This window comes from Coffea eugenioides, chromosome 7 (assembly GCF_003713205.1).
Source record: "Coffea eugenioides isolate CCC68of chromosome 7, Ceug_1.0, whole genome shotgun sequence".
Lineage (NCBI taxonomy): Eukaryota > Viridiplantae > Streptophyta > Magnoliopsida > Gentianales > Rubiaceae > Coffea > Coffea eugenioides.
In genome coordinates, this window is record NC_040041.1 from 22,915,246 (window position 1) to 22,926,163 (window position 10,918).

A 10,918-nucleotide genomic window follows, 5' to 3' on the forward strand; every position below is an offset into this window, starting at 1 on the left:
GTAAGATTGCCTTGTTTCCTTTGTACAACTTCTTTATGTGTAGGTTGATTATCCTTACAAAACTGAACATAATATTTTAAACTTGATTTCATCCATACCATAATCAAAGTGGTGTTTAAACAACATTAGAGGAAATTGTTTAAGTATATACTTCAATTTCAAGTATTACTCACAAGATATAAAGATTGTCAAAATGTTATATCCACAACTATCTCATTATTTCCTTAAAGTACATTATTTGGATGTAACTAATCAAGCATTGCTTTTACTCATTAGCAATGCTTCATAATTAAGGAATTTATAAAATGAGCACACATAAGATAGTCCCCTAATTTTGTGTGCCTTCATTTTATTTTCTATCACTCAAATTTCAAATTTCCTTTCTCATTTGAATACTCGTAAAGGTATCAAATATTGATCATTTATCAAATGAGAAAGAAGCTTTATATTTGATGAATAGTTACCTAATGATGAGATGAATATCTCTCACCAATAAAAAAGGATAGAAAATAATTTACAAAATTTTAGTGTTATAATGAAACCCTTATGACATCCACAATAGTTGAGTAGACTGCTTTACTTATGCATTCTACTTGAAATATTATAGTCAATAAATCTAAAAAAAAATTATAATTTATCAATTCTTTATTTCCTTATAGAGATATATCTCAATCTCTTATGCCAAAATTTAAGGAGTTTCCCCAGTAATAAACATACTTGCTTCCAATATAATTATTGTGATCAAGAGCAGTATATTGCTCGATTCAAAGGATGGCACTGGAAACTTTAGAATTAATATCTTCACTATTTTCAAAATCTACTACTAGATAATGAGGTTCATAATCATATCCAATAGTAATTAATTTGAAAATAGAAATTCTAAAGTAATAAGAAAATTATATTTTAAAAAAATAAATTTTCGTGAAATGAGCAATAATATATTACTTATCCTTATGTGAATATTTTTTTTTTAGTTTTTATAAAGAAACTTGTGTTCACTTTCTATATAATCATAAACTTATTATACTAGCAACGTAGTAAATTGACAGACTTAGTCAATTCACCAAATATATCACAATTTATAACACTCAAAAATTGAGATTTTCTTTTGAGTTACTTTCTCTCAAGGTAAAGTATCAAATGTCATTCTCTTACAAACAACATTGGTCTTTATTATTGTTTGATTTAATGAGAACAAAATTACCTTTTTTTCACATTTCTTCTCTCATGAAAGTTAAGTTTCTTTTATTTCTTAATCTCTTTATACTTTCTTAATATACATGGTTAAAAACAAACAATTAACCATATATCTTTATGTGTATTATAAAGCTTTGAATGTTTAAGAAATTCTTTATGAAAGAATCAAGAATGAAATGCTGCAAAAATAACTCAATCTCAATTTGGTGGGACTTTAATTGATGATATAGCAAAATCCTATACTCTAAGAAATGAGCTAAAATACACTTCAATATTTAAGTGTCGTGAAAAAAAGCCTTCTAATGGTGCTAATTAAAACTTGCGACAATTTCTTTATGACTTTCATGCAAGATTTAACTATAAATAATTAGGCTTTGAACCCCATTTTATATGAACATGAGACAAAATGAGCAAACTATTAAATTGCTTCTAATTCTCATACTCAACATCTATACTAGCAAATATATCCATATTATGAGAATGGTTTATTCTCATGAAAGTGCTAATTTTAAACTTGCACCCAAAACAAAGGAGAATGAATTTAAAAAACAAGCTCATAAGAACCATAAAATCATTGGAATGAAACACTAAATTAACAATCAAAAACTGTATCATAAAAATGTTATGAAGTTTGTTCCTTGATTTTGAATCAACCTTATATCAATTCAAATAGTAAATTCAAACCTTCCTGTGGGCAAAGGTTACAAAATGCATAGAATTTACTTTCCTTAATCATAAGACTAGTATTCTAAAACAATAATTGAAGAAATAATTCGTACATATGGGCATAGAAATACCTCTAAATTTACTGTCTAATTTACCATCTTATGTCAATTGATCTCACCAAAATAATTACCTCCTTGTGGGGCCAGATAATTATCTTAATGAATTAATTGCAACTTGATATAGATGCCTTTTTTTAAATTTCTTTAATCACTCAACAATATGTGAAAAAAAAATACAAAATTTCTCCAAAAACTAATATACTTCAGATGCTGTGGCTACGCCTATGATACGAACATTGCCAACCTTGTGACGAAACCCGTAAAAGATTAGCTTCAAGATCGACAAAAGGACACCAAGTTTAGAGCGGATGATCTCAACCCGTTAATCACGTGGTTAACGAACCTTGGTATAATGGTAGAAGACGCCACAACCTAGTGCGATTCTAGATTGATAAGTCATGAACACCTAGAGAAATTCTAAGGTATTCAAGAAGTCTTGGAGAAATCAAGAAAACTCTCAAAATCTGATTTATTGATTAAATGCCTAAAACCGTTGGAAGTGTGGGTTATTTATAACCTTACATAGAAATGAAAAACTAAATAATGTGAAACTAGTCTAGAATTGTGGACTTGACTACGACTAAGAATTGTAGGTTTGACTATTTCCATAAGATTAAGAATTGTGGGATTGACCGAACCTTATAAGATCATCCCTTAGGTAAATAAAGCAAGGCTATGGACCATTAAACCCTTATTACAATGACTTAACTAAAACAACAAATGTGACTAGAGAAAGGTCACACATGGTTCTCTTTAACGTGCACCACATGGATGACCTTCATTCCTTCATGCTCAAGTCCCTCAATGACATTGGGGACAATTTCTTGGCCTTGTATCTCACGAACAAGCCCTTGGAGTTCCTCTCTCATCTTCTTAGCTCGTGCTCGAGTCACGGGTTCTAGGGAAACTCGAATAGTTCGCAATGGTGTCTCTTGGTTCGTATCATCCCCCTCCTCTTGAAAAGGATTTCTTCTCAAATCAGTTTCATTGTCTGCAAGAAAAGGAGATAGATCAGAGACATTGAATGCGCTCACATTGTACTCATTAGGTAGGTCCAGTTTGTAAGCATTGTCATTGATGCGCTTGATGACTTGAAATGGCCCATCTCCTCGGGGAAATAATTTATTGCGTCTTTGGACTGGGAATCTTTCCTTAAGTAGATGTAACCACACCCAGTCACCAGGTTCAAACACGACGCGTTGGCATCCCTTGTTAACCCATTGAGCAACTTGGTCCATCATTCGCTCAATGTTTAGGCGTACCTGCTCGTGTAATTTCTTGACAAAATCTGCTCATTTAGCACCATCCATGTTAATATGTTCAGAAGAAGGTAAATGTGATAAGTCTAGTGGTGTTAAAGGATTAAAACTATAGACTATTTCAAATGGTGAAAAATTAGTAAAACTATGCACCGTGCAATTGTATGCAAACTCAACATGGGATAAACACTCTTCCCAGGTTCTAATATTTTTTCTAATGATGGCACGCAAGAGTGTAGATAGTGTACGATTGACAACCTCAGTTTGACCATCAGTTTGTGGGTGACTAGTAGTTGAAAATAGCAATTTGGTACCCAATTTTTTCCACAAAGTTTTCCAAAAGTAACTCAAAAATTTGACATCCCTATTAGAGACAATTGTCCTAGGCATGCCATGCGATCTAATGATTTCTTTGAAAAATAAATCAGCAATGTGCGATGCATCATCTGTTTTATGACATGGTATAAAATGTGCCATTTTTTAAAATTTGTCAACAACAACAAAGATGCTATCATTTCCCCTCTTTGACCTAGGCAAGCCTAAAATAAAATCCATGAAAATGTTGGTCCAAAGTTCCTTAGGTACAAGTAAAGGACTATAAAGGCCATAGGGTTGAAATTTAGACTTAGTTTTGTGGCAAGTGATGCATTTAGCCACCATTCGTTCCATATCTTGCTTCATCCTTGGCCAATGGAAGTGCTCCTGAAGGATAGATAAGGTTTTAGCCACGCCAAAGTGTCCCATCAAGCCACCTCCGTGTGCTTTAACAAGTAAAGAGTGAATAAAGCAGTTAGGTATACACAGCCGATTGAGGTAGAAAAGAAATCCATCAAGGATGTAGAATTTACCTTGAGTTGTTGAACCACAAAAGTCATAAATACCTGAGAAATCTGGGTTATTGATGTATAATTCTTTAACTAACTCAAATCCTAACAACCTTGCATCAAGTTGAGTGAGCAAAGAGTACCGGCATGATAATCCATCAGCAACAGCATTAGTTTTCCCCACTTTGTACTTAATCACATAAGGGAAGGTTTCAATAAATACAATTCACTTAACATGACGCTTATTCAACTTGTGTTGTAATTTAATGTGTTTAAGCGACTCATGATCAGTGTGTATGACAAATTCCCTTGGTCTCAAATAATGTTGCCAAGTTTTTAAAGCACGGATTAAGGAGTACAACTCCTTATCATAAGTGGAATAGTTCAAAACTGCCCCATTGAGTTTTTCACTAAAGTATGCAATCGGTTTGCTCTCTTGCATTAGGACAGCTCCAATACCCACCTCAGATGCATCACACTCTATTTTAAACATCTTGTCAAAGCATGGCAATGCAAGTAGTGGTGCGTGTGTGAGTTGATGTTTAAGCATTTGGAAAGCACATTCTTGAGTATCACCCTACACAAATGGCTCATTTTTCTTAATTACAGCAATTAGAGGTGCAACAATGGTACTAAAATTTTTAACAAATCGTCTATAAAAACTGGCAAGACCATGGAAGCTGCGTACCTCACCCACCGTGCTTGGAGTAGGCCATTCTCGAATTGCTTTAACCTTCTCTTCATCCACTTTGATTCCCTGTTTACTCACAACAAAGCCTAGGAAAACAAGTTGATCCGTACAAAAGGAGCACTTCTTAAGGTTAGCATAGAGCTTTTCCCTTCGAAATACATTAAGAACAAATTTCACATGTTTAACATGCTCATCTAGGCTCCTACTATAAATCAGGATGTCGTCAAAATACACAACTACAAATTTTTCAAGGAATGGACGAAGTACATGGTTCATCAACCTCATGAATGTACTAGGTACATTAGTTAGTTCAAATGGTATAATTAACCACTCATACAAGCCATGTTTGGTTTTAAAAACCGTTTTCCATTCATCCCTCTCTTTCATCTTAATTTGATGATAACCGTTTTTTAAATCAATTTTAGTGAAAATCACAACACCATATAACTCATCTAACATATCATCAAGTCTAGGAATAGGGTGACGATATTTTACCGTTATTGCATTGACGGCCCTACAGTCAGTGCACATTCGCCAACTTCTATCCTTTTTAGGCACCAAGATGACGGGAACCGCATATGGGGTCAAGTTTTCTCGTGTCCATCCCTTTGTTAGAAACTCTTTGATTTGGTGTTAGAGCTCTTTTGTCTCATTTAGTCCCATTTTGTAGGCTGGTCTGTTAGGAAGTGGGGCACCTGGAACCAAGTCAATTTGATGCTCAATTCCCCTTAGTGGTGGTAGTTCATTTGGAATCTCATCGGGGAAGACATCCTCATAATCCTGCAAAAGAGAGACAATACTAGATGGTAGAGTATTAATAAAATCACTTATAACAACTAACACCTCTTTGCACAAAAGTACAAAGATGGGTGTATTAACACTCAAAACTTTTCTTACTATATTGGCTTTTATCAATAGATTTTGTCTTTTCTCTCTCTTTTCAATTTTGGCCGGCTCACCATATGTCTTTTTCCTCTCAATTTTCTTGGCCTTATCATTTTCTGTTGATCTCTCGGCTTTTTCTATTTTTTTCTTCTCATTCTCGAGCTCACTCTCCTTGATCAAGTTTTCTTGATCTTCACGAACTTGGATAGGAGTGAGTGGCACAAACACAACCCTCTTCTCGCCTTACTTGAAGGAGTGTTTATTGGTAATGCCATCGAATGTAACTCCCTTGTCGAATTGCCATGGTCTCCCCAATAGTATGTGACATGCTTGCATAGGGACCATGTCGCATAACACCACTTCCTCATACTTTTCAATTCGGAATGATATTTGGACTTGCTTGGTCACACGAACATCCCCACTATCATTCAACCATTACAAACGATAAGGTGTTGGATGTCGTAGAGTGGATAGTGCTAGTTTCTCTACCATTAAGGCACCAGCGACGTTAGCACAACTACCTCCATCTATGATCAAACTACATACCTTGCCTTTGATATAGCAACGAGTGTAGAAAATGTTCTCCCTTTGTGCATGGTTGACGGCTTTCACTTGGGTTGCTAAGGCTCCTCTAACAACGAGTCCAACTCATTCATCGACAGGCAATGCTTCCTCTTCTTCCTCTTCAAGGGATAGCAACTCTTCCTTCTCATCTTCATCATCAGTGAGAAACTTACCATTGGGTAAGATGATCATAGTGCATTGGTTCGCGTATTGGCTAGCAATATGCCCTCAGCCTTGGTATTTGAAGCATCTAGTATCTCGATTTCGCCCCATACTCGACTCAATGGCAGTCTTTAGTATTGTCTTAGACTCTTACTTAGTCATATCCGGCCTCGGTGTTGAAGGGATGGAATTACTCGGTCCTTTATCCTCTTTCTTTGGTGGTATTGTTTGGGGATAAAAGGGTGAAAAGTTGGAGTAACTCCGAGTCGAACCCCTCCTCTTAATCCTCCTTTCAATCTTGATAGCCTTCTCCACTAAGTCCCCAAGTTCTATATAGTGGTGTAACTCCAATTGGTCAGCGATTTCGAGCCTTAGTCCGTTCAAGAAGCGTGCCATTGTTGCTTCTCGATCCTCCATGATGTCTGCCCATAGCATGAGTATTTCTATTTCCTTGTGATAGCCCTCGACACTTCGTGCTCCTTGATTGAGGGTTTGAAGTTTTTGGTACAAGTCACGATAGTAGTGATTTGGTACGAAACGCTTCCTCATTAGTCTTCTTAGCTCCGTCCAAGTTTGTATGTTAGGTTCATGACTCCTCTTTCGACTAGTGGAGAGTTGATCCCACTACACAACGGTGTAGTCGGTGAATTCAACTATGACCAACTTGACCTTTTGCTCCTCTGAGTAAGTATTGCAGTCAAAGACAAGTTCAATCCGCTTTTTCCACTCTAAGTAGGCATCGAGGTCTGATCGTCTTTGGAAGGGCAGAATTTTCATCTTTATGCCCGGAATGTGGTCACTTGAAGACCTAACATCTTGCTTGGACCTACCTTGCTTATGCTCATAGTTGTTATCCGAGTCAGAGTCGCCAAACTTATGTGCATAAGCCTTTTCACGGCTGCCTTTGGAGCTTCCATGAGACAACTCTAAGCTGTCAATGCGTTGGTGCATCAGTTCAAATTTTTGGTCCATCATGCGTCCCATGCCTTTGATTGCGTCTATGAAAAGTTTACGATCAAAAACTTGGGAGCTTGCTCCCCCCTTGTTTGCCATGGTGAAGTATAGGATAAAAAAATAATAATGGAAAGAAGCAATGTTTACCTCGCACACTTCCTCACGTGTTTAATCTCGCTCTCATGTTTGAACACTCTAATGAACTCATCAAGGTGTTTTCAAGGCTCCTCGGTCAACTCCTTGAAGAAGTTAGAACTTCTCCTAGTGTGGTTCGACTTACCAACCAAGGTCACAAGATTGTAGCACTTTGAACGAAAAAGAACAAAAGATGAAGGGACTGACCACAACTCAATGAATGACTCAAAATTGAAATTTAAGGATCCTAGACAAAACTCTACTCGAAACTGAAACTTTGAGCTGCTGGTTGCTGTATTTCTGGTCAGTATTTTGGTAGGTAAATGGACACTTAGAGGATTCAGAATGACACTTAAAACTGTCCTAATGATGCACAAAAATTTTTAAAATTAATGATTGGACAGAAATTCTCCAACGGTTGCAAAGATGGAATCCGAATGAAAAAGAAATTTGTGTTGCGGTGGGATTGTTTTGGAAACCCAAGGCTGACTTTTCTTCCTTAATCCTTTGGAAACAAGGATTAATCTTCCTATTTACTGGTTCCCACGAATTCTAAGATCAAGATCAAGATTGGAACTGATTTGTTTGTTTTTGGGAACGAAAATTTGACTTGAACGGGTTGAAAAATTTGACTTTGAATAGATTGAAAATTTTGACTTGAATAATCTAAAAAAAATTGACTTGACTTGGGGCCTCTTAGACAACAATATTTCGATGGTCAGCTTTTAGGAAGACATTTATCACAATCAATAGTCAAATTTGAAAGTTTTCAAGAGTCAAATTTCGTGGCTTAGGAAGGCTGATTTTCAAGAGTCAAATTTTATGGCTGAATGTTCTTCTTCTTATAAATCGTCAATTCTGGAGGCTTTCAAGAGTCAAATTTTGTGGTTTAAATGTTCTTGATTAAAAAAGAAGATTGTTGTGATGAAGACAAGGATTTTGGCAGCTGGAATTTTGCAGCCTTGTTGTTTACCAAGATTTGGTTCCTAAAACCCAGAAATTTCAAGATTCTTTCAAGAATTCAAGATGTTAATTTCCAGAATTCAAGAAACACGAAATTGAAGATGATTTCCTCCCCAAACAATCCAAGATTTCACGATTTGATCAAGACAGATTTTGGTTGGTTTCAAGAATCCCAACTAATGTTCCAAGAACTTCAAGATTGTGGTTTTAAACAATCAAGAACTTCAAGAAACCCAAGTTTTGATCAAGACAGATTTCCAAGAATTTTGTATGGTCAGCCGGCTATATTCTTTTTTTTATGTAAACAACAAGAACATAAAGTAACAACTAGATAGGACTCTAAAACCCTTGCTACAAATTGATTTTTTCGGATGAACAGTAACCTCAGATAATCAAATAGAACAAAAAATTGGAATTAAATGGATATAACAGAATAGAAAAAAGACACAAACACAAAGAATCAAGAATAAGACACAAAAAAAGGCTGGACCAAACAAGACTAACCACAGTAATTAACAACAACTAGACGCAAGTTTATGATGCGACAAATCTGGAAAAATAACGCAAGAACACGATACAACAAATCTGAAAATTGTGAATAGCAAACTTAGAACACGAAACAGAATTTTGGACAACTTGACTCGAAAAGGAAATAAATAAAGGGATACAACGTGATACCTCTTAACTAGCTCTAATTACCAACTGATACGAACGTCGCCAATCTTGTGACGAAACCTGTAAAAGATTAGTTTCAGGATCGACAAAAGGATACCAAGTTTGGAGCGGATGACCTCAACCCGTTAATCACGTGGTTAACAAACCTTGGTATAATGGTAGAAGACGTCACAACCTAGTGCGATTCTAGATTGATAAGTCACGAACACCTAGAGAAATTTTAAGGTATTCAAGAAGCCTTGGAGAAACCAAGAAAACTCTCAAAATCTGATTTATTGATTGAATGCCTAAAACCGTTGGAAGTGTGGGCTATTTATAGCCTTACATAGAGATGAAAAACTAAATAATGTGGAACTAATCTAGAATTGTGGGTTTGACTAAAACTAAGAATTGTAGACTTGACTATTTTCATAAGACTAAGAATTGTGAGATTGACCGAACCTTATAAGGTCATCCCTTAGGTAAATAAAGCAAGGTTATAGACCATTAAACCCTTATTACAATGACTTAACTAAAACAGTAAATGTGACTAGAGAAGGGTCACACATGGTTCTCTTTGACGTGCACCACATGGATGACCTTCATTCCTTTATGCTCAAGTCCCTCAATGACCTTGGGGACAATTTCTTGGTCTTGTATCTCACGAACAAGCCCTTGGAGTTCCTCCCTCATCTTCTTAGCTCGTGCTCGAGTCACGGGTCTTAGGGGAACTCGAATAGTTTGCAATGGTGTCTCTTGGTTCGTATCAGCCTAAGTATACAACGTTATAAGAAAAATTGTCAACTAGTCAATATGTTGACTAAAAATTCATAATTTCAATCATCAACTGTATGTGATGAAAATCTTTTCTTATCAAATATTTGGACTGTTGTGGCTATTCCCAAATATATAATGTAAAAGTGAATTCTTAACATGGCATCTTGTTATTTGTCAATAGTCAAAAACTTTATGTTGACCGAATTTCATTGAATTTTTCTTTCCTTTTATAATCATTTAAAATTGTGTGATTAAAGTTCTTTACACCGTATATTTGAGATGCTGTGGTTACTCCCAAATATACGATGCAAGAAAACTTCTAATGAAAATTCATAAAAAATAAGTAGTCAACTTGTTGACTAGAAATCCTTGATTTTAATCACTAAACTATATGTGATCAAAATTTTAGTACACCAATGTTTGAGATGCTATAACTACTCTCAAACATAAAGTGTTCTAGACTTTATAAGGATATCAAATTAGCCAAAAAAAATCTGTATTTTGACAAAAGAATTTCATAATTTCCTTTTTTTTATATTCATTTTTTTAACCACCAGCCTTTATGTGATTAAAATACTTCATGCATCAAATAATTCAGATGCAAGACACACTTTATAAAGGAAATTTTCTAAAATTTAAATGTAGGAAAAATGACATGTTTCGTCCCTCACATTTTGTAAAAAAATTCTTTTCGTCCCTCATATTTAAAACGAAACAAATTGGTCCTTCACATTTAAAAATCCAAACGTTTACATCCTAGAAATCAACTCTCAGTTGTGAATCAAATCATCTAACAACCCGGTTACAAATTTTAGAGGTAGAATGGGTAGTTCACTCACAAAAATATATTTCTAACAAATAAATTAAACAATTAAAAAATCTTAATTAGCTTTTGCAGAAAACTTTTCAATCCTGAAATCTTAATTCTTTTCAGGATCATCCACCCACAACTCTCTATCCCATGCACTTTTCAATCCTGAAAACCAAACACTTACTCATGATAAACTCCCAGATGTGGGTAAAATATGAACAATAAAAAAAAATAGATGCTCAAGTGACTCCTGTGCA